A 26562-nucleotide genomic window follows, 5' to 3' on the forward strand; every position below is an offset into this window, starting at 1 on the left:
TCGCTTGGAACTCAATTCTCGTGCGTGTGCGGGTGACGACTTTGTCGCTTTAAATTTTCTATTGAAATGATAATAATGACTGCAAAACGTGGTTGGTGACGCGTAATAACCTGCTATCGTTCAACGCAGCCTACACGAGACTACATTGACGTAACACTGATGTGAGCTAAATAGCATAGATTGTAACAGAGTTACGACTTATTTTAGCAACTAATGTCGCATGCTGGACAGTGATGAGACTTAACATCATTCTAGCCGCTTAAGGTGAAGACTTGGGAAATATATTAAAGGTTTGTGTATAAAGACGCTCTCTATAATTGACTAAACATATATATAAGGCAATATCTGAAAGCTAGGATGTAAAACAATACGATAGTAAACATTTGTGTTTTGTGACGTAATTTACGGAACAACTAAAAACAATTACTTGAGTCATACTATTCTCCATCGCAGTTTTCGAGAATGTGCTTAATTAATAATATATTATTGTTTTCCACTGTCGCTACCTTTGTCGATTGGTCACGTGATGCAATGAATAATAAGTATCTGATAAGTATATGTATACGCCATAACAAATCGCTATACGCAATCTTTTTCTGCATAATTACAACGTGGACATGTAACAGCTGTGCCTTGAATAGTTCAATTATAACACTAGCTTGGGGTAAATATACCAACTTAATATTTTCATATACAACCCGCACTGTAACTACATAAACTCGTAAAGTGTATACATGTCATCTATTTCTGTATTGGGTACACTCACGTTCCGCTCTACGTCAGCAGCCAGGTTCCTGTCGCACCTTAAATATCAAAATGCAATGCAATACAATGCAAGGTCAGTAACATGTGATTACTGCGACATCCAGTAAAATGTTACCAGCACGAATGGAGAAAACAACGAAAAATCACACCGATATTTCACTCTTTTGCGACTGTAATACCTGTTACCTTGGCAACACAACCAGTAAAATGACACATTATCAGAAAGAAAAATGTGGATCTCTAAATGCCTGAAAGCGAACCTGAGAGAAAGTATTTGACTATTTATACACAGAGCGAGTGTCAATTTATAATGGTCGTCATAAGATTTCGTAGCAAACACCATTCATCATATATTATCATTCATCAATTGTTGTTTACTGTAACAATTTGTTTTTTGTTGATGGCACTTAAATCCGCTGGTCCGAATCGTTACTTTGCATTCCAACATGCCCAGAAGCATCTAAATAAACACCATGGAGACCTACATTGTTTGATACGCTAATTTTTTTTCAGTAGAGTTCGACTCGGGTCAGACAATAGTAAGCATCTTATTCACAAACAATAGATATTGAGAACATTAACTTTTAAGTGACACAATGCTTTGGGCACAAATTCCAGCACATTCCGTGTCTTCAGATCAGTGGAATAGTCTAAGAGGCTGTTTAACATCTCTTCTAAAAAGGACTTACTAAGCTAAATACTGAAACCAGGCATCACTTCAAAAACAACAGGCTTTACTTTGAGCATGTGACCTCATTGATAGAAGTAGGTAAGTGTGATATCGTTATTATATGTTTGAATACGATCAGTTAAACAAAAGACTACTGTACCCCTATACAAACTACATTGCTAATGCATGCCTAATTGATCACACATTCGTATGACTTAATCACACGTGATAACTTTTCAGGTTTTCACATTTGAGTGTTTAGTAACATATATGTATACTACCTCAGTAAACTTTCAATGTGTATTTAGTTCAGGAAAGCTTATATACATACTAGATAATGCGGTTCGATATTAAATTCACTGAGAAACTACACCCGACTGAAAGTAAAGATTTTGCCCTCTAATTTAATTGGACGTGATTTTATTTTATTTTAAAGTTATACCAAACCTTTGATGCAATTTAAAAGTAATAATTATAATGAAGTTTGTGTGCAGTATTGCTGCATCATTTATTGCTAAATGTTAGTACAAGTAAGCACCAAAAGCACCAGGTCAGTCAAATCAGTTAATATCACCAAGTCAGGAGCACTTTTATTCGACACCTCACCGACCATCTACAAGTCAAATTCTCCGTCTATAATCGACCTGTAAATGACGTGAAATAATACAATAAATACAAGTAGATGTACGGAGTGATTGAATACATAGAAACTTAAGTAATCCTAAAATATAAACGTACTGCAAATGACGTCATATAGCTGTTATTTACGAGCGCACTATTGCGCAAACGATTTCAATGTTTAATATATTCAAATCACATTATGTTGAATATGCATACACACCGTTCAACAGTTGGTCACGTCCATGTATTTCCAAACTCCCACAAGTTTCCTGTTCCTGCATTGGGCAGTGTATTCTTATTCTAGTCTGATCAGCATGATTTATTTCTATATTGCCCACGTTAATTTCTTGGCATATCACGCGCAGTCCACTCATATTTGTACCTGAATTATAAAATATATGCAATATTATCAGTTAATGTTAGTTAAATGAGATTTCAGTCATCAAATAATCACGTGACAAATATTTGGTATAATCTTTAACACTAGGCTGATCCGACGCCTATTGCACAGACGTTATAAGCGTCCGAGCAAAATAAATGTCACGTCTGAGCTTGTTACATATGTACAATGTCTTATGCATAAAACCCTCCCACTGTATACAACGGAAGCTATATAACGCACTGGGAATTTGTATATGTCATTTGATTGAAATATTACAATTCATATCAATATTAATATAGGACATTTTCATCCTTTGTCACATAAATTTTAAATTAAGTTTAAATTAGGTCATAGAGGTCATTTGTTGTTAGTTAACAATAAACCCTGACCACAGTAAAGGTTATCAACCGATTGTCGGCTTTTTTGTACCATATATAAAGGCCAGAATTTGTAATTTGGAAAACAGCTCGTGTTTTCTATTCCTTATGTTTGCGTTCAGATTCTAAAGGTACCATTGTTATCAACATTTAACTGAATCGTTCAACTAATCAAATTTACTGTACCGACACAGTTAATATAGCAATCTAATTAATATAAAATACTTCTTTGGGCTTTAAATTTTTCATTTTTTGAAATATATTTTTTTTATTTTTTTTATCTTTTACATCGCAATAATGTACTAGTATGTAATAATAATTAAAAAAACACAGAATGATAGAAAATATAGTACTAGTACTATAGTACTAGTCACAATAAATGAAAACAACTAGTAAAGTATAGAATTAACTCAAAAGTGTGTGATTGACAAATGCTGTTGTGCATATAATTACAAGTAAAACGACACACAATTGGCCGATAAAACAATTAGATTGACATTACGTTAGTAGTACAGCGAACCAAAGTGAAAGTTAAAAAATGCTTATAAATGGGACGTGTCTGGAACTATCGCGTCATACAACAGCGCTTTACATATAAAAGGGTTCCCTGAGGCAATTTTCGATCCTTTGTAAATTACACTGCTCGTTCTGCACTTGTGATATTCAAACACATAGTGTCAACGTTTCTATAGCAACATATCATAATATTGACAAATTATCACTACTACGCTTGGCTGAATCTATTTAGTGGCTGTATATTATTAGATCCAATTATTTCAATATTCATTCTATACACTGTTACACTACAATTATTCTATACGTAATTGTGAGTGGATTTAGCGCTTTCATTTCGAGGGATGGTGATGTCGGTTTACCTTGTTGGAATTAGGAATCGAATATGAACTACGTGAAACTGTAAGATGGCGATTTTTTCTGGTGATTAGGCTATTTAATACATACGTGTGGATGTATTCACATCTAAACATTATCGAAATTTGTGTCATAATTATTTAATTACATAACTGATGTTAAATTCCTAAATACCTGGAAATAGCATACACCAACATCAGCGTGAAGAGATGGGCATTAAAATATAACCTTGTTCGTACTTGGAGTGCAAGAAATGTATACTTTACCGATCATATGTACAAGACGGAGTGAGAGGGACGAAATGAATGATTGTGTTAAAGAGTGAGTCGTTTCTATAGTTGGATCCGAGTAACGCTTAATACAATTAATGGTTGACAACATAAATAAATCGTTTAAGGTAGAGATGCAGGTTTGTGAGCACTTGGGAGTGAAATTTTTGTTTTTGCTTTTTATTATCCAAACAGTCTTGGCTATAGACTGTTACAATTTTGTAGAATTGTAAATAGTGGAACATACTCAAAAAACGATTTTAAAATATAGATAACAGGTGCAAACATTCTCTCTTTTGAATGCTTAGCAAGATTTAGCAAGGCTGTACATAAATAATAAAACAGAAACATGGTGAAAAAAAGAAATAACGGGATCTCCATATTATGCACTATATTTAACTTTTAACAAAACGATAATACATTTAAATTTAGAACTGTTACAGCCATTTTAATTATGAGCATTAGCAAACTTCTTACTGAGTGAATTGTTATGCAAATTAGCAATTATCTCAGCTTCTTTTAAGTGCACATCCCAGAACTTTAAAAAAATAGCTCCTAGACGCTTTGACCTTTTGTTTTGAAATTTTCACAAATGATTGACAATGTGTTTATCTTCAAAACACCGTCGGGACATTGTTTTTGGTTGAACAGTGTTACAACAATCGAACAGACAACTAACCTGGGTGTTAATTTATGCATACACTTGAAGTAGTAAAATTTGAGCTGCTGCCCTGCAAAATTGACAACTGGTAGACAGTTTTCAAGACGGCACTTTCTTCATAGTAAACAGATGTACCCATAAACCAATTTTGACAGGAAACAAAAGCATGGTTTAGAAGCTAATTTCTTTTAAATCACTTTTGACCAAAAAAGCACATTTTTGTGCATATTTCAAACTACAGTGTCCATAAAAAAAATATACTAACAAAATTTTAAAATTCATACAATAAGCTTTCCTAAAATATATAGTTTTGTGGACAAGGGAGGTCATCTTGGTTTCCTAATTAACTAATTAAAATATATGTCAGGTAAACTGCATCTCTACCTTAAACAAGTATAAATTAATAGTATTAACAATGGACAGTGGACAAGCAGTATTCCACATGGACAGTGGACATGCAGTATTCCACACGGACAGTGGACATGCACTATTCCACATAGACATTGGACATGCAGTATTCCACATGGACAGTGAACATGCAGTATTCCACATGGGCAGTGAACATGCAGTATTCCACATGGGCAGTGGACATGCAGTATTCCACATGGGCAGTGAACATGCAGTATTCCACATGGGCAGTGAACATGCAGTATTCCACATGGACAGTGGACATGCAGTATTCCACATGGGCAGTGAACATGCAGTATTCCACATGGGCAGTGGGCATGCAGTATTCCACATGGACAGTGGACATGCAGTATTCCACATGGACAGTGGACATGCAGTATTCCACATGGACAGTGGACATGCAGTATTCCACATGGACAGTGGACATGCAGTATTCCACATGGACAGTAAACATGCAGTATTCCACATGGACAGTGAACATGCAGTATTCCACATGGGCAGTGAACATGCAGTATTCCACATGGGCAGTGGGCATGCAGTATTCCACATGGGCAGTGGGCATGCAGTATTCCACATGGACAGTGGACATGCAGTATTCCACATGGACAGTGGACATGCACTATTCCACATGGACAGTGGACATGCAGTATTCCACATGGACAGTGGACATGCAGTATTCCACATGGACAGTGAACATGCAGTATTCCACATGGGCAGTGAACATGCAGTATTCCACATGGGCAGTGGACATGCAGTATTCCACATGGACAGTGAACATGCAGTATTCCACATGGGCAGTGAACATGCAGTATTCCACATGGACAGTGGACATGCAGTATTCCACATGGGCAGTGAACATGCAGTATTCCACATGGGCAGTGGGCATGCAGTATTCCACATGGACAGTGGACATGCAGTATTCCACATGGACAGTGGACATGCAGTATTCCACATGGACAGTGGACATGCAGTATTCCACATGGACAGTGGACATGCAGTATTCCACATGGACAGTAAACATGCAGTATTCCACATGGACAGTGAACATGCAGTATTCCACATGGGCAGTGAACATGCAGTATTCCACATGGGCAGTGGGCATGCAGTATTCCACATGGGCAGTGGGCATGCAGTATTCCACATGGACAGTGGACATGCAGTATTCCACATGGACAGTGGACATGCACTATTCCACATGGACAGTGGACATGCACTATTCCACATGGACAGTGGACATGCAGTATTCCACATGGACAGTAAACATGCAGTATTCCACATGGACAGTGAACATGCAGTATTCCACATGGGCAGTGAACATGCAGTATTCCACATGGGCAGTGGGCATGCAGTATTCCACATGGGCAGTGGGCATGCAGTATTCCACATGGACAGTGGGCATGCAGTATTCCACATGGACAGTGGTCATGCACTATTCCACATAGACATTGGTCATGCACTATTCCACATGGACAGTGGACATGCAGTATTCCACATAAACATTGGACATGCAGTATTCCACATGGACATTGGACATGCAGTATTCCACATGGACAGTGGACATGCAGTATTCCACATGGACAGTAAACATGCAGTATTCCACATGGACAGTGAACATGCAGTATTCCACATGGGCAGTGGGCATGCAGTATTCCACATGGACAGTGGACATGCAGTATGCCACATGGACAGTGGACATGCAGTATTCGACATGGACAGTGGACATGCGGTATTCCACATGGACAGTAGACATGCGGTATTCCACATGGACAGTGGACATGCAGTATTCCACATGGACAGTGGACATGCAGTATTCCACATAGACATTGGACATGCAGTATTCCACATGGACAGTGGACATGCAGTATTCCACATGGACAGTGGACATGCAGTATTCCACATGGACAGTGGACATGCAGTATTCCACATGGACAGTGGACATGCACTATTCCACATAGACATTGGACATGCAGTATTCCACATGGACAGTGGACATGCAGTATTCCACATGGACAGTGGACATGCAGTATTCCACATGGACAGTGGACATGCAGTATTCCACATGGACATTGGACATGCAGTATTCCACATGGACAGTGGACATGCAGTATTCCACATGGACAGTGGTCATGCACTATTCCACATAGACATTGGTCATGCACTATTCCACATGGACAGTGGACATGCAGTATTCCACATAAACATTGGACATGCAGTATTCCACATGGACAGTGGACATGCAGTATTCCACATGGACAGTGGACATGCAGTATTCCACATAGACATTGGACATGCAGTATTCCACATGGACAGTGGACATGCAGTATTCCACATGGACAGTGGACATGCAGTATTCCACATGGACAGTGGACATGCAGTATTCCACATGGACAGTGGACATGCAGTATGTAATACCACACCTAGTCTTCCCAGTAGAACATTATTTATCCTGAGGAATTGTTCAATTATATAAATAGAATTTTTAAACTGGCTTAACAACAACAAGCGAAGGGTTATGGGACAAACAGTAACACATTAATTACGGTTATTTGGGTTCAACATTGACTGTGATTAGCCATGCATATCTATGTGATGTGAATAATTGATGCCCAGATGTCAAAATACGTCATTAGGGTCAAAGGTTCCTGTAGTAGTAAAATATATAGTTCCACTTGTTTGGTTTTAAATGCATTTACCTGGAAACATTTACAATTGCTATTCAAATAGTCTGGATGTGATAATTACTTAGCAGGAGAACACATCTGTAATTTCTGTTATATATATGTTTGTTGTGCTAACTTCCATGAAACTATTCATGATTGACATTCGTATATTTACCGTAAATAATTGAATTGAGTACTAGTAATTCTACAGTACCACACTCTGTCTCCTGCTCCACTATTCTTCTAGGGAACGCAATAAATAACTGGCTCACATTAAACATTTCGATAGTTCCAGAATGGCTCTCTTGACCAATGACATGTACCTCACCCAATGATGTGCGCGCTGCTTCAACTACTTGATCTGGTATCATAGCTGTACACCTGTGAAATTATGATGATGAATTATGATTCGTTGATAAACTGTATTTGTTACATTGATATGGAAGGTATCTTTGAGGTTTAGTGGAACTATGCCCAATTATTTTTTTAAATTGATCATTTGAAGATTAATTGCTAATGTGAGAAAAATCCTATTGACAAACAAAATGTATAATATAATTCTGCACGCAAACATAGACCGGTATGGTGAGAATGATCTATTCGGTAGAAACAAAAAAAAATAGAATTATTATTTTAAAACGTTCATTCGTACTTGTTTATATGCCATTTGGTGAAATAAATATGCTGGTGTCGTTATCTTCTAACACTGTGGGTAGGACCCGACACAGTTCAGTCGCCAGGAGCCAATGGCGCATTTCATTTACTACCATTTATTTGCAGCTACGAGCAAGACTGCACCCAATCGACCATGATACTAGTACTATACAGCTACGATAGTTTTGAAAACAACCCTTCCCTTATTAATCGATTTCTATACTCAAAAACTCAGTAGAATATTAATGTCGCTTTTTGTTTAGTTATCCTTTGATCAGATATAGCTTCACTCGCCGCTTTGTCTTCGAGGTGGTCGGCCATTTTGGAATATTTCAAAATGTCAAATATGAACACTTGATTTCAAGTTGTATATGTAGAAGGCGAATGTTGTTTGTATTTCTTTTTTTTTATCTATTTTTTATTACTTTAAATAAATACATTTACAAAAAAAAAAAAGAAAAAAAATACAACAAAAAAAAAAGAAAAGTGGATGGCTTAAAAGAAGTGGAAGTGGGGGAACATTATTGATAAGCTGACAAATCTGGCTGATAAGTGAATTACTCATAATTAAAATTATTCCATTTTTCATTAAATTTAGACATTGAACCATTATTGATAGCTATTTGTCGCTCTACAATGCGAGTGTTTAACATTATACTCTCCACGACTTCCACCTTTGGGACAGAACCTCTTTTCGATTCAGAATAGAGGTGCTGTTTACAGATTAAAATAAAAAGGTTGAGAAGATTACAATAAAAACTGCCATGTATTCCAAAACAAATGTCCCTGTCAGACAATAAAATATCAACGTTTGTCCATTTTTTCCAGAGTTGCTGACATTTCCCCCAAAATCTTCTAGTAATAGTACATGTAATAAAAAGATGCTCAAGAGTTTCAATATCAGCGTTACAAAAAGTGCACAATGTACTATCAACTAATTTCCATAAGCACAAGGTGTTATTTGTGTAAATTGCCCTATGTAAAAATTTATAATGAAATGCCTGCAGCCTGGAATCAAATGTACAGAGAAATGGTAGTTTAAAAATGGGTTTCCAATCTTCGTCCGGAATTCGAATTTCAAGCCGTTTTTCCCATTTATTGTGACAGCCCAAAGGAGGTACATTTTTCCTAACCAAATCCGAATACATTTTTTTGTGAGGTTTAGGTTTGTCTCTAACATTAAGGACAAAATAATTGTCAATTGAATTTAATTTCTTAGGATTCTCCTGCAACTCCTTTTTCCATGACCTGGGAATAGTTTTTAACACAGATTGAAATTCCAAAAAATTAACATTGCAGTCGTATTTACACTTGAAATTTTCATAACTTAAAAAATGACCATCATCTCCTAATGAATCATTTACATACCAAATATTCTTTTCCTGCCACAACCTCCTGTTGACATAATCATCTTTTATAGCAATATTTGAATTATGCCACAAAACCTGACTTTGATAATTAAATTTTTGATGATTTATACAAGAATGCCAAATGTCCATTATTTCCGACCAAAAGTTATTTTTAATTGAAGTAATATACTTTTTAATAAAATTTGCATCTGCTTCCCAAATCTTATAATGTCCAATTTTCCTAAAAATATTAAAATAAAGTATTTTCCACGGGTGAGCACTTTTTTCTTGGGACTTTTTAATCCAAGTTAATTTTAACGCCTTGGAAAATAGTGTTAAATTAGGTAAATTTAAACCACCATATTCAACACCACGACTAAGAGTAGCCCTGGATATTTTAGCTCGCCTACCACTCCAAATAAATTGATTAATAATTGCATTAAGACGATTCATAAGTGCACTAGGAGGGGATGGCAAGGAGGAAAATAAATGGATTAGTTGTGAGATTGCAAGATTTTTAACAATTGTAACTTTACCCAAAAGAGATAGTGGTCTACAGCCCCATGAAGCAAACAAGGAAGAAATTTTTCTCAATTTATCTTCATAATTTAAGACCACCATGTTTTCTAAATTAAGGTCGAAGATCAGTCCCAATAATTCAAAATTATTTTCTAACCATATTAAATTAAATGTGGGGCATATTCTGTCACTGCATCCCTTTTTTGACCCAAACCAAACAGCCTTTGTCTTGCCTACATTCAATTTCAAGCCTGAAACTAAAGCAAAATTCTTCAGTACCTGGAAGACAGTACGTAGAGAGGATTCTGAACCATCTAATGTTAAAAATGTGTCATCTGCATACTGACTTAATAATAATGTTTTATTATCAATCTTTATTCCTTTAATATCACGATAGTTTTTCAAAGCCTGGGCCAGAAATTCGACTGCAATAATAAAAATGTATGGAGACAAAGGGTCTCCTTGCCTAACACCCCGGGATACTTTAAACATTTCACTTGCATGTCCGTTATTTATAACACATGAGACAGAATCCTTGTAAAGACATTTAACCCAACTCCTCAAAGAAGCACCAAAATTAAATTTTAAGAGAACCTCATCAATGTAGCTCCATTCAATAGAGTCAAAAGCTTTTTCGAAATCCAACAATAACAACAGACCAGGAATTTTGTTAAGCTCAGTGTACTGCAACACGTCATACAAGTAACGAGTATTTTCACCAATGAACCTATCTTTAGTATATCCAGTTTGAGAATCACTAATAATATCCGGAAGAATCGTTTTAAGTCTCTCGGCTATACAGCCTGAAGCCAGCTTGTAATCTGTATTCAATAATGAGATCGGACGCCAATTTTTTAGAATGGATTTGTCCTTATCTTTCTTAGGAATTAAAATGATAACACCTTGTTTTTGTGTAATCGACATGTAACCAAGAGACAATGAATAATTAATAGACTTTACTAGGAAATAATGAATATCGTTCCAGAAAAACTTATAAAATTCACAAGGAAATCCATCACTACCTGGTGTCTTATTATTTTCCATTTTTTTCAAAACTGATAGAATTTCTGTATAAGTGATCTCACCATTGCACTGTTCTTTTTGAATTTCAGACAAACTGGGGGATAGGACTGAAAAACAATTATCAATCGGTACAGTAGGTTTCGAGGTATAAAGGTTTTCATAAAACAATTTTTCAGTGTACAAAATTTCCTTAGGGTCTGAAATTGACCGGTCATCATCCACTTTCAAATGTGTTATGGTTTTATCAATATAATTCCTTTTTTCTAAGTTTAGAAAAAATTTTGTATTACGCTCACCATGCTCAACCCATTGAACTTTCGACCTCATTATTGCACCCTGGGTTTTAATTTTCTGCATATTTTCCAACTCTTGCTTCTTATTCTCTAATTTAATAACCAAATCATTTGAGTTTTGTATATTTAATTCTTGTTCCAAGGCGTTAATTTCATTCTCAATTTTTTGAAAATTGTTCACATTTTCCTTTTTCCTATAAGTACTGTAAGCAATCGTCGTACCCCGTACTTTAAGTTTTAACATTTCAAAAAATAGTTGGGGGTTAATAGAGAAATTCCAGTCATTGTCTGACACTACGGTGTCACCCTCCCCAATTTTGTATTGCTCAACAACCTCTTCGATTGACGTTTTAACCTTTTGTGTATAAACATTGTCATGCAATAGTGAAGTATTAAATTTCCAGAAACCTCTCCCTCTTTTTTGTAAGTAAAAATTACAAATAATTGTAGTCGTACTGTGATCCGAACGGTACCCGTACGAAATATCTGTATTTTTAACAAAAGAGGAAATGTCTGGGGAGACCAAGAAATAATCCAGACGACTTTGCTTTAGATGCTTTTTTTGTGCCAAGTGAATCTTCTAGAATCTGGGTGGGTGACTCTCCAAATATCAATCAAATCAAAAGCTTTCTTTAGATTGTCAATTTCCAGGCTTGCTTTTGGGTTATTATAAGATACATACCCACTACAGTCCAAATTAAAATTGGGTGAGACATTCCAGTCCCCACAAATAATTATACTCAAATTCCCGAAGTCATCCAGGATATTCTGTATTTTTTGGTAAAAAGTTGGATTGTCCTCATTGGGGCCATAAATGGTACCCAATGTGAACCGTTGTGAATGAAAAGTTAAATCGAGAAATAGAAAATTACCAGCGTCGCCTCTACATTTATGTATCGTATATTCATCAACTTTGTTAAAAAAAATTCCCACACCTCGGGAATTACTTCGATACGCACTAAAAAAACACTTCTGCCCCCATTCCGATTCCCATATATCCTCATCCCCGATTTTGCAGTGTATATCTTGCAAACAATAAATATTAAAATCTGTGTTTTTAACCAACAGAAAACATCCCTTCGTTTTTCTGGAGTAGAGCACCCCTGAACGTTTAACGACAATACTTTCAAATCACTCATTATAATTTACATATGGTATTTTCCTATAACATAACCCCACACTAAAACTTAAAGCCATCCACTTACAAAAAAACACAAAAACCACAAAGAAACAAAAAAGAAAAATCGAACGTGTTGTTTGTATTTCATTGAGGCAGTAAATATATAAATTGCTGTATGTTACAGCAATGTCAACACATCATATGTTCATGAATATACCTAGTAATATTACCTGTATATGTATGTCACTATGAAGTTCTGGAAGAATCCAATAATAATATGGATAAGAGTAATACGGTGAATAAATAAACGTACATGTGTCTGGTATGCAAATTGCAAGGATGACCTTCGAACCCGTGCTTTCAACAATACAATACTATTTTTAAAACTACGCTTGGAACATAGCTTTGTGAATTTACTGTAACATCAGATAAGCAGTACACAGATCTATGGCTAAATAAAAAGGTTTATAAGGAATATCAACAATGCTACCACGATAAACAAGAAGAAAATACCACAGTCACTTGGGGGCTGAAAATGAATAAATATTATTTTTAAAATAAAATATGGCAAGTAGTGAAATCGACACCATGTCCGTTTCAAATGTGGATTTCTTACATTAAAATGCGAAACAAAAGGTTCAGAGGTGATCGGATGTTACGTTAATAACCATTCTTCATAATCGCTAACTTTGTTTTATTCAAAACTGCACAAATCCCGCGTTTTCTGATGATATCCGAGTCGGATACGAATGAACGAAAATGGCCAGTAGCCAGAATCAAAGGGGATTCGCACAGAATTCTGGGTAAATCAAGGAAATACTCGCTGTTACTTAAAATTAGAATAACTTCCGTGTTTACAAAATTTGTTTGTGTTTAGTGCACAGACTCATTGAAAGCGGTACTCTCTTGATCCAAGGAAATTCTTATCAACAATGGATTCTCAAAGAAGGATTCTCAATTACTCCAATGAAACACATGCAAGTACAGCTACAACTTAATATACACATCTCCAATGAACAACGACTACGGCATAAATTAAAGGAGAAATCCTATTAGGAAAACAATCAGATTTAGAATCAATGACAATGACGATTCTGATTCCGATCTTGACATCGAAGACACGAATCTACAACAAAGAAAAGTAACACACCAGTATACAACACTAAAATTTCACTAAAAGTCGAAGAGGATTCTCAATAGAAAATAAGCAAAGATACCATAGTTAATTATTATATTAAAAATGACACATCATGTAGAATTCCTGTAGGAAAGACTGAAAACCAACAAAAGCACCTCAAAACAATTTGCAGTAACACCACAATGTCATCAAACAAAACAAACTAACAAAGTTTACTTAGCAATTAAGAAATCAAAATCACGGACAAATATCCACAAGAATCAGACATTTAATTACCACAGAAAGAATTTAAAGCAAAATAACAACTAGTACAACTGAGAATTCAGGCGAGAGACAGAGACAAGTTCAGTGTGCAGATGAATAAGATGACAATCGAAACCAACACACTGTGTATATAATTAGAACAGCAGATTATCTCCTGGATTCAAAATTGAGACTCTGATGACAGCGCTAACTAGAAAACATACAAACATAAGAACAGAATTTTGTGTTACCATCACCCATATTATCCCAACATCCAACATCCAATGGAAGACAGCACAAAAACCTACTACTTCCTTAGAAAAACAAAAACAGTAGATGGACCAGATGAAAAGATAACAAATATTCAAGTTGAACCATCAAATGAAAAATCAAGTACCCATCAACGAGCACCATCACCACTATCAGACAAAGTCAACGGCCATAACAATTATGGTCAACGTCACACACATTATGGAGTTCAGCACTTGATAATGAGTGATTCCAAATCATCTCAAGTTAAAAAACAGAGAATTGTCCAGGAATCAAATGATATTAACCTACAATGGTGCTACTATTGACACTATAAAACATGTAGTAGTGTCTTTCCATCAACCATACAAAGCATCACTATAGAAATTGCATGGAACACATACACAATATAATGGATTGCACCACCATATAACCAACAAATTAGGATCCAATATCACAAAAAGCAGAAACTATTAAAAAAGTATGTGAAACATAAATGTTGTATTAAGATAATTGAAAACTAGGAAAGCCAGTGGTATTGATGGAATACCTTCAGAGATGTTCAAACATGGAAGACCAATACGTTAGCACTTCAAAAACTATATTGTCTTATGATTTCTAAAGAACACTACCCAGAATTATTGAATAGGAAAATAATCACTTCAATACATAAAAAAGGCAATACATCAAATCCATCTAACTACTATGACATTGCCACAAGCAGCAATGTAGCGAACATTTTTGCAATTGTTATAAACACCGGAATTGTTAAATACCTAGAAATGCAATACACAATGACCATGCTGGCTGCAGGAAACATCACCGAACTATGGCCACATTTTGACTCTGAGTACAATGATTACAAAATACCAAACAGCAAAAAAATGCACTTTACACCTGCTTTGTGGACCTTAGGAAGTGTTTTGACATTGTCTTGAGAGATAGACTGTTATACAAACTTCAGAAATACAACATATGTGGATCATTTTACAGTGTGATACAAGACATGTACAGAAACATTTCAAGTTAAACTGGATGGAACGTTTGACATATAAACAGAACTTGATAGGAACTGACATCTCTGAACTCAACAACCAGCCTTTATCAAACCTATTATATGCAGATGACATAGTGTTCACATCCACATTCAAATCAGGATTACAAGCCAGTATTAATATTCTACAGCAATACACACAGAAGTGGGAACTAACAGTGAACACAAAGAAGAATTTATGACTTTCACCATAAATGGGTGCAAACCAGAAGATACACTATTCTCCTATGGAAACATAACACTGAACAAGAACACCATTCAATACACATACCTAGGAATCACATTTAATTCAAATGAAACCATGACAAAGACAATGGAACTTTTAACCGACAAAGCCAGAAAAGCAGAACAACATAAAACTGCAGACAAAACCTTTTTTAAATCCCTACAGCTATATGAAAATAAACACAACAATAGAACAGTGGGACTGGGTATTGCAAAATATCATCTAAAAATCTGTCGTGATTTACTGAATGTCAATAACAAATGCAACACTATTGGTAGCACAATGGAAACTGGTAGATTACCGTTGTTATCAATTATTCAGCACAGGGCAATCAAGTATTATCAAAACCTGATTCATAATGGGCTAATAACTTTTGCATATGATGCTATAATTGAACTAAAACAAAATTGTTACAAAAACTGACTACATTAACTAAATATAATCAAAAACAACTACAATATTGACATTGACAGAAATTCCATAGCTTATCAAGAGAACACCAAACATACAAAGATCTAGAATGAGACCAACAATAGAGAAAACTCTAAACTACGCACACACTTTTAAATTATGCAATTGAATGTACACCCTATTTAAATATTATGAAAACATATCAAGATATCAAAACAACTAAGACTAAGCTGCCATAGCCTAGAAATTGAAGTTAGGAGACATATACGTCCAAACATACCAACTGATGAAAGAATTTACAAAATATGTAAATTCTTTTAAATTCTTTGTAACAACAGAGGGCGAAAAAAAAATCATAATACACTATCAAATATATATACAAATGAAAGACGGGAACTTTATGAACAATTTAACAGAATGTACAATAATTTCTCAACACAGAACTACATAGACAAATTTAAAATGATTTTAAACACTATAGAGCCATCTCTGCTTAGACATGTTATCAGATACATAAACAATACTTTTACTAAAATATGAAAACTAACTTCACGCAATATCAACATAAAAATATTACTTACAAACCAAAGAAGATTTGTAATTTCTTCACGACTATAATGAAGATTATTATTATTATTATTATTATTATTATTATTATTATTATTATTATTATTATTATTATTATTATTATTATTATTATTATTATCATTATTTTATTCAATCCAAGCTAGTCAGCTGGTAGGATCACGTGACAAACTACTGATGGGGAAATCCCTTATAACTAGGTCACCCAACATTTATCTTTGTTTAAAAGAATTCGAATTTAATTTTCTATTACCGAATACCTGACCGTAAATAATTATATTCAATTTGTTATAATGATTTTTACTGATTCATTATTCTTCAGTTGCAGGCTGGCATAACACTTTCAAAAATAAAACGTAGAATATTCGATACCTTGCCCAAAATGTATGATACTGTATGGGTGTGACGTACCTATCTCGAGCGCACACAATTCCTTATCTATCTGTGACCAGTTAGTTAAACATTTATTGTACTTCTGATTTCAATAATATCCCGGAAATAATATATATATGATATTATCATGTCTTACCTTATCTCAATTGGCATGTTCGTTTTGACCATGTCACGGATTTCCCACAATGCCTTTGCAAAAATGATAATGAGGTCATGTTTAATTATTCTTAATATCAGCATACGTACCCTCGCCTGTTAACTCAACTACACTAACATTGGTGAAATTTACATGATGAATGTATTAATTGAAATATTATTTTAATTTTTTTTACGTTTTAAATTACATGATTTAGGTGTTTCCGACCAAGTATACTACAACACAAGATATGGTCTATCTTACATCATTTAGTGGTGCCAATTGCTGTCATTCGGATACACTGTCTTCAATATTGGACACTAAAGAAGTATGTGTGTTTTCTTTGCCATCTAATAATAGTTTCTTATCACTGGGCGTCAACTTGTACAGCTCATATACTCATTATTTCTATACTGGTGGGGTAATACACCACATCTTAGTATGGTGTTTTTTCACCATTTGTTTCAAGGCCCGAGTTTTTCAAAAGTTGGAAAAGCTGCTCCACACGAGCAAGACTTGACTAAGCTAGAGAGCTGCACTTTCTCTCAAAGTATTGAATAGATATTTTTAGCACAAGTCGGCACCTGCACTTTTATGAAGAAATAAAGTGGGAATTGTATAGCAACTGACAAGATAAAGGGTATTTGTGACATGTTTCCATGGAGGAGGGGTGGGAGGTTAAGCACTATTTGTCGCTAAATTGCCTTGACTACATGTACGACAGTCATACATTGTTAATCACGGGAGTGTTAAAATCATATCCTCCATTGGAGTGGGCAAATATTGTTACACATGGGCAGCCAGCAGCAAACAGGCAGAGACATAGATTTCAATGAACAAATCGTATTCTACGTTGAAAAAGACACACACACATAGGTTGTGGGCAACACAATAAAGGGGAGAGGTCAGAAGTACCAAATAAAAGCAGTTTTATGTCTTCTACATGGACTGTGATTAGCCATGCATTGCTACATCACGTGGTCAATTGATGGTAGATGTCACAATAAGTGAGTATGGTCAAAACCATGTGATTGCCGCTTATTGTGCTAACTATTACTGCAAGGTACCTATCAAGAATCACTTTAGTAGAACTCGTGGCTCCACAACAAACAAGTTCATACTACAGATGTAATGATTTTATAGTATAGATACTCACAACTATTTATATTCATGCAATGATTTATATTCATATATTCACTATAAATAATTAGATTAGATCATCTATTCTAGGATAGGTATTCAATAAGACTGGTTTACAGTATCTTATTGGGTGGTCTTAACATGGCTCCCAAACATATCACGTGTACCCTCCAAATAGTTAACAGTTTATTTTTTACACTTTTATAAAAATTAAAAAGTAGATTCCGTAGAACAATGTATTGCATTCAAGCCCAATCTGTTTTTTTAAAGATATCGTGAACATCTGCCATAATGGGCGGACACCTACTCTCCCCTGGTCATTTGATTGCCGCACTGAAGAGGCAAATTTCTAAGATAAACTGACTATAAGTAAAACATTCGGAAACGAAAAAATCCCTACTTGTAATAATTATCATTTTAATAAATCACATCGCCTCGTACATCTCATAACTAGTTTGAAAGTTTCTGACATAATTAAGCACTTTAATTGTGGGATGTTAAACACATGACCAGCATGTTGTTCAATTACAGAATAGGTCATGTGACAATGATATTCATACTTAATTCATATCGTTCATGATATTAATACAATTACCAAACATTTCCTATAAACTGCGAATACGGAAACTAATTATAGAGTAGGTGATGTGCACGTTTACACTGATAACCTCTGAACACAGAATTGTATTCCAACTATTACTACTACAGTAACTAGTATTGAACACATGAAACGTATGAAACCACATATACACTTAATAAAATAGATCACCATATTGTCATAGATAGACACCACCCACCTTAATTTAGAATACAATAACTATTTCAGAAACTTTTAAATAGGACATACAAAGTAGCACAAACTGTGGTTCTTTGATATCTTCAATTAATTTGATTCAAGTACGTAGTTACAAGAATCGTCATAAAACTAACTATTCCCCAAACTCGCATTTTGTAAAGGAATACATAATAACAAAACAAATGATCTGATTCATAAGTGATGTATCTTTTAGCACATTTTGACCCATCCGTCAAATTATTTTAGGGATTGCTCCTTCATATGTTCAAATTCGGCAAATGCTATTATAAACTTGGCACAAAGTGTGCCACAGTATTCTGACTTGATATTGACTACTCGGTATTTCAAAAATGTTCTAACGTTTCATATGGAGATATCATTACAATTTCCATAACAATGACATAAACACAGCACATACATTCATGAGTTATATTGTCTATGCATTGGCACTGGAGCTGAATGAACGTATATGTACAGTGATGTGAGTGACATTAACTAATACTCAGGAATAAAATAATTGTACAGCTGTCTGTCATAAAATGCACGTTTTTAATTCACAATAAAATAATTGGTATATTGCAAGACAACTCACTGCATAAATGTTCCAATTATGGCATCGACCTTTCTAATTGTATGGTCATTCACAACTTATGAGCTCGCACTTATTCAGGTTCGCTTTAACAAATTAGCAAATAACAATATATCAATTTAAAAAAAAAAAACGATTAAGGCTTTGATGACGTTATATTTGAGAGCACATGAATGCGTTGGAAACCATAAATACATATTATAAATATTTGCTATCAACTGAATGTTCGTACTGTACCTCACACTGACTAATGAATAATATGAGTAACAACTCTCATGCCATGTCGCAGCGTTTATTTTATAGTAGGAAAACCGTGGATTTGCATAAGTAAAACCAGCGCCATCTATAAGACATTCCATATTTTTGCATTTGAACCAGTGGTCTGAAATCGCAATAAATAAACTCAAATAATTCACAATAGACTCAAATAATTCACAATAGACTTCATCCAGATTATTATCAACCTTGATAGAAACATTTTCACAGCAACTAGACTAGATGTGCACAGACAAATGAGATGAAATTTTGTATTACTGCTTCGTTTATTCATACTACTTTACTAAAATGAAAAAAAAAATTCTTGTAGCGAAGCTCATGTTGAAATCTGTAGATGTTGTCTTTCTAGATAATGTGATCTTTCACTTATGTCTTTTTTTCATTCCGACTATTTGGCATCTGTAATGAAATAACAAATATTTCGTGTTCACAATAAACAACAACACGTGTGTCTTGATATTTTGAACCAGAACATAAAGATGCGTAATATTTGGTATGATGTATGTTAATCATTACTTATGACTTGAATTAATGTGGCGACTAATATTTATTCCATATAAATGATTTACTCACAATAGCAATGTCGGTACCAGATCTGTTGTTGGTGTCACGTCCATGAACTTTAAGTGATCCCTTTTCCGGTTCCTGTTGTGATTTCGAACTACAATATCTTGTATTAAACTGACTGGCTTTGTACTCTTCTTCTGTGCCAATGCGAATTTCTTCACACACCAAACCAACTCCCGCCATCTTGTAACTGTGAATATACAAAATACACTAATTCAGTTGTATATTTACATTTTCGCATTCTGTTTTTTTAATTATATGTTGCCTCACGAACTAATAAAGCCATTGGTTTTACGCTGCGAATTATATATGCTAGATGATGTATATTAGTTCACTAATCACAGAAGACTGCCAACAGCTAAATGGTTGTCTTGAATCTATTTTATTTTGAACTAGTTCTTGGCAATTCTCTTTAATTGTCGCTTAGATATTTATCTAATAGCTAAACACAAACCCCTCAGTACATAGTACATGTATAAAAATAAACGCAACCAGTAAGCGACCATCAAACTACCAATTCGCATTGCGCTATGATTATGAACAAAGAGGTTCATTATCTAAAAAACTCAGTCAGTTGAATGTTCTATCACACACTATAAGATTCCACTGCTATTTGTATGGCATTATTCCCTGAGATATTATGATAATTTAATTTAATGAATAAGCTAGACTTATATACTGTTTCCATGACAATATTGATTTGTCAGTGCAATGGCAAGGCCGATATACAATGCGAAATGTCGTTATAATTGTTCGTCTCTTGAGTTTCGTCTATATCATTGTCCTGCCCATGCAACAGGTGGATGCAATTCCATACAGTCGTAGTCGTTTTGGATTACATTACATCACCATAGTCTTGCCTTCTAGGTTGTATCTGCAGAGTCAGTGCTAATATTGGTGTTCATTGCAGTGGAATATAATGTGTGTGCATGTTGCTGTGAACAACATTCATTACTCAAATGATATTTATTGGTAAATGTATTTTCTCCCCCAGAAAATGTACAGTGGTAAGTCATTGAAATTTTAGCAGGGGAATTGGTCAAAGTGAGGACATATTTTCATCTGGTCCAGACCAGAAGAAACATTCTGCCGCAGTATACTATCCAGCCGAATACACATGTTGCATTACTGAGCATTGAACGCATGTATAATATGGGAGACTATTATCACAAAGACTACTCGTTAATATTTTAACAGTATTGAGATTCATATCGAAAAATGACGTATTTTCACTATGGAAACTATTCTCAAAAAATAGTCCAGTGATTCCAAATATCCGGTGATTTCAGTTTTGAAAGCAAATACATGGGATAAAAACACAACATTTACCATATTAGCCCCCAGGGAAGCAGGGGCAAGCCTTTAGTGTATTGTAAGCAAATTCTGTCAAGCATAATCAAGTGACTATTAACAAGCTGCTAAAATTACTAGAAAATACTCATATCTCACAAAAATATCCTCGACTTGACTGGAGATAATATAGAAAATTTAATTATCAGAGGACCTTTATGAAATAGTATTCCAAGTATTTTAGATTTGGTTATTATATATGTTACCTTACATGCATGATTTGTCTACGAAGTCTGTTCACAGAGAGGGGTCTGCACAAAACTGGGCTGATTTAGCTGTTCAGCTGAAACCTAATTACTTGTGATAAACCATTGAAGGAAAGATAGTTAAGAAATACAAATAGTTGAAGCTTTTGCAGTTATAACAATTCCAAAAAAAGACATCACACTAAATTGGATGGGAGAAGGGGAAGTCGAGAACAATATTTGGGTGTAACTGTATTGTACAAATGAAAAATAGCAGATCTTATTGAACAGGTTTTGTCGCAGATGAGGTATTGTATCTTATGTGATGTTTGTTAATATAGACAAGCCATTTGAATTAATTGGCATGCCATCTAAAAATTGATATGACCAAAATGTTTGCCACGAATATTTGCTATTCCAAAACAAGAAGTTGCAAGTTGTTTAAACATTATTGATTCATTTATAAGGGTGAAAATTCCAGATACAATTTAAGCATCATGTATCTTATGCCCACCCCACATCAACCACAAATGACTGTTGAAAAGATTAAATTAAGTGTGTTTGGAATGTCATTGCCATGGAATACCTATTGTATATCCTCCCCTTTGAATTAGTGTATCATTAGTGTGGTATGCATATAACGAAATGTCAAAGTACGTGAAGTGATTATGAGGAAAATAAGTATGATATGACAGTATAGAACCAATATAGTCAAAATGTAGTAATTCCAACATGTTTTAACAAACTAAAGGAGGAGTAGCAATACTCATTTATTATATTCTGATTATTATAAAATTATAAACTTGAAAGCAGAAAACCATGGTGATGTTAAAACCATATATATAGAAAGGACTTTATGTATGCGAGTCTATAAAATAAAGATAATAATCAAAGTCTTAGATTGACTTTTATAAGAGAATGATAGGAGAATAAAACAGAGAGCAAAATTGATGAGGGTATATTCATCCAGCAATTGTGAGTGTTGATACAAATCAACTGCTCTTTATTGTGATTGTGCAAACTAAGAACAATGTTAATCGAGCAGAATATTTAACAAATGAGCAAAACTTTAAGTTGGATAGTTTAGTATAACATATTTTTTCAGATGTTCAGGAAAAACTCTGAAACCTGATTGGAAATCAAAAACAGGTTTCAACTGAAATGCAAATATGGCAAAAATCATGACAAGTCTTGTAAACTTGCTATGTCAAAGTTACCGAGACTTAACATCAACGAAGACCATATAACGAACACCTTTGTTTCATAGGATATATTGGCTTCGCTAATGTCACATCCTGGTAATATTGCCATACCAATGTAATTTTTAGCATTAACCTATGTAATTGTTGGAGAATCTGAGTGAGCATGTCTCCCATATAGTACATAGGCCCCCTCCCCAAATAAATCTATCAGATTATGTACCGGTTAAGTGTTTATTTCATAACTTAAATTCATAAATCACTGTAATAAACGTACATTCACTTTAAGCTTTTAGAATCATGTTGAACACTTCAAAATGGCGGACACGATTAATTCATGGCTGGAAAACTTCGTCCAAACAGACAATATGACAATATAATTGAACTGCTACAAGAAACTTACCATTAATACTTTTCTTACCCTTGTAATGAATAATTACGGCACAGGATTAATGGTTGCCCACGCAACAAATTTAATTGTTGAAAGCAATATATGGTTGACCTACTTATGCAGATTGCTTGAGGGCGTAGATCATATGACCAATCATGCAGTGAGAGTTTCATCTATAAATACAGCAATTTAAATATTCACATGTACATGGCATTCAACTCGTGAAATAAAAATTGTCATTACATTTTCTTAGATTTGCAGGTAATATTTAAATTTGAATAATCACCCATGTCATCAAAATGTCAATGACCTGCATTATCGCCAGCTTTTCATTTATACAAATGGTAAACTAATTTGAAAAATCAAAAGAGGTTAATATGTATTATCATACTAAACTAAACAAGCATAGATATAGTTTAGTGTTTGTTTGATTTTTACTTATGTTTTGTGGCTAGCTTTTGGCCTTGAGCAGAAACTCAAATAGGATGTATAACGAAAGAGATGATTTCGAACTTACCATCATTAATTGTCTTCATGCTACTATTCAACTCTCTAAATATAAATTGTTATACAGGGTCATTTAGTGACTATACAATAATAAATTGTAGCTAAATACCATGAGATGGTAACGAAATATATGGTAATTTTGTCGAAGCAGAACACTTCTTATAACATAGGTCTTATAGTATAGGTCATAAAGTTATTATTAAAGTCAATCCACATCCGTGCACGTTCTTAGAAATACACAGGCTGGTTTCAATCATAATTGACACGAACATCATACATGGTGGGTTTCTGTGGCACATTCTTTAACATTTTAATTCCAATGTCAATGAAGGGATATTCATGTAATGCGAATTTATTGTTCATCTGTCATTCATCAACAATTATATTTCGACCTTTTTTAAGACATCTTTTTAATGTCTTTGATACCTGATGGGTACCTTGTGTAACTTGTTTCGTGGTGATATCTTCAATTATATTTTTAGCATATGTTTAATATTTTAATTTAATATTAAACCGATTATTTGTGCATGACTAATACGTCACATTTGTTCTGTAATTAATTTGTACCAATGCTGCACGTCATTATATTTATGAAAAAAAAACTCTGAACAGACAAGCCCAGTCATTCTGAGCACTTCCCTCTCTCAGCAGAGCTACAAATCGTTCACTCAAACACTTTACTTAATAGAGGGCGCTTCAGTAGAAGTGTTGACGGGTATTCATTTACTCAATCATTGAAGTGGTGGCTAATAGTTCTTAGCATACATAATCTATACAAGTGTTTGCAGAGCTGAATGATGTGTTGCAGTTGTTTTATTTGAGTTTACATAAGTAGCGTGTAATGCAATATTGACAATTAGTCCATCACAAAGTCAGGTGTATAACAAGGTGTATAACAAGGTGTGTATAACAAGGTGTATAACAAGGTGTGTATAACAAGGTGTATAACACGTATAATGCCATAGTGCTATAGAGCCTAAGTTAATACGTTTCTCTAGTTTACGCCTGTAAGATGTCATTTATTGAAACGTTCTGGTTTAAAGTGTTTAGCTCTTTAAACGTTACACACGACTGTCATGTTTTCTATTAAAACAACTGTGAATGTCTTACCCTGCTGAATAGTAAATGATTTGTTTTAAAGTTTGTGGGCAATAGAAATGTGTACTTTTAGTGTTTACTATTTGAAAATATATTTCAATAAAAAAATTTCACCAGTGACAAAACGTGGGCGTAATTGGAAATCACTCTCATTTCAATCACTATTTTCTTTTTGATTACCTGAAGAAAATTTTATTCAGAATACATTGATATGCAATGAAAACCAACGTTGCATTATGTACCAGTATGGTTGTTCATATTTAACTATACTAATACAAACAAAAATGTTATATTTTCAGGTTTCAATGAAGAAAACACAAGTTTATGCTCAATAGCGACGTCATATAAGCTGAAAAAACTGATTCTTATGTTATATGTATGTTTACACAAATGTAAGTAACGCCACAGTACATCATCCGTAATTACGAAATTGAAAGAAAGGAACTGAAATATCGATTTCAATGAATATCGTTTCATGTCTAAATTCAATAAAAGAAACTGAAACGTGTAATATCGAAATCGACTGCAACGTTTCATATGTAAATTCCATGAAAGAAACTGAAAAGTTTCATAATGCACTTTATTCCCTTGCAGATGTAAATGCCGAACATGCAGTATACTATTCTTCGTCACTTCCTTGGACAAACAAACAATATGACCAAGAAAACGAAGAAAAGACATATGCTTATATATTTCAAATGTTATTGTATACAAAATGGAAAGTAGTGGTTAACATTATGTGCAAAATGTAGTGATGATACTGTACATATCTTGGGGAGGATGGGGTAGCGGCTATGTCGATTTGTTTATGTGCTTTATTTTTTAGTAAATTTGAGATTATGCATTGCCATCAAATATGTGTCTGAGTATGTTCATTAAATAGGTTAAGACAATTATTATCGAATATATTTCATGTATCAGACAAATTACGAATTAGTCATATGTGTGCATGTATATTTAATTTGCTTTTCACTACTCGTAGTGATTCGTATGACACTTCTATAGTGTTTTGTGAACAGTTTCGCACTGGCTCATTAACAAACTGTATCATTGTAAGTCAAATATATTAGTGGGTATAATAACAACGTTGCGGAAAATAAGATTTTGGTAATCTTTGAAAACAGGATGATTTTGATTTACGGAGAAAAACATTCTAGAATTACAACGATTGCTCAATTCGACGAATCAGAGTAGATTGTGCTAAAATTTGTTTTTTAGTGGTATTTGAGGTATTTGGATTGACTGAACAACTGTAAGCAATCGCCACGTGCATATAAAAGTGTCTACTTGTACAGTGTAATCTGTCACACTGATAACCAACTGTACAAGTGTAGACAAGGTATCGCTGGCTGTATGATTTACTCAGCCGAGTACAAACTGTGTCACAT

General features: G+C 34.3%; 2 long non-coding RNA genes across 4 annotated transcripts; one reads left to right on the plus strand and one right to left on the minus strand.

Annotated features, from left to right (window-relative positions):
* LOC144350804 (uncharacterized) lies at window positions 1-26029 on the plus strand. Of its 3 annotated transcripts, none has more exons than XR_014926818.1 (6): window positions 1-290; window positions 627-664; window positions 1282-1534; window positions 17294-17404; window positions 25474-25566; window positions 25769-26029. It is a non-coding gene; the product is annotated as an uncharacterized LOC144350804 (long non-coding RNA). The 3 variants fall into 3 exon arrangements; XR_014926819.1 differs by having other exon boundaries at window positions 1402-1534; XR_014926817.1 differs by lacking the exon at window positions 627-664.
* LOC144342487 (uncharacterized) lies at window positions 1914-7972 on the minus strand. Its single transcript, XR_014926893.1, has 3 exons — window positions 7859-7972; window positions 2277-2438; window positions 1914-2079 (listed from the first exon to the last, which is right to left on the minus strand). It is a non-coding gene; the product is annotated as an uncharacterized LOC144342487 (long non-coding RNA).
* Window positions 26030-26562: the final 533 nt, after the last annotated feature.

The sequence above is a fragment of the Saccoglossus kowalevskii genome, chromosome 17 (genome assembly GCF_978046115.1).
Source record: "Saccoglossus kowalevskii chromosome 17, keSacKowa6.1, whole genome shotgun sequence".
NCBI lineage: Eukaryota > Metazoa > Hemichordata > Enteropneusta > Harrimaniidae > Saccoglossus > Saccoglossus kowalevskii.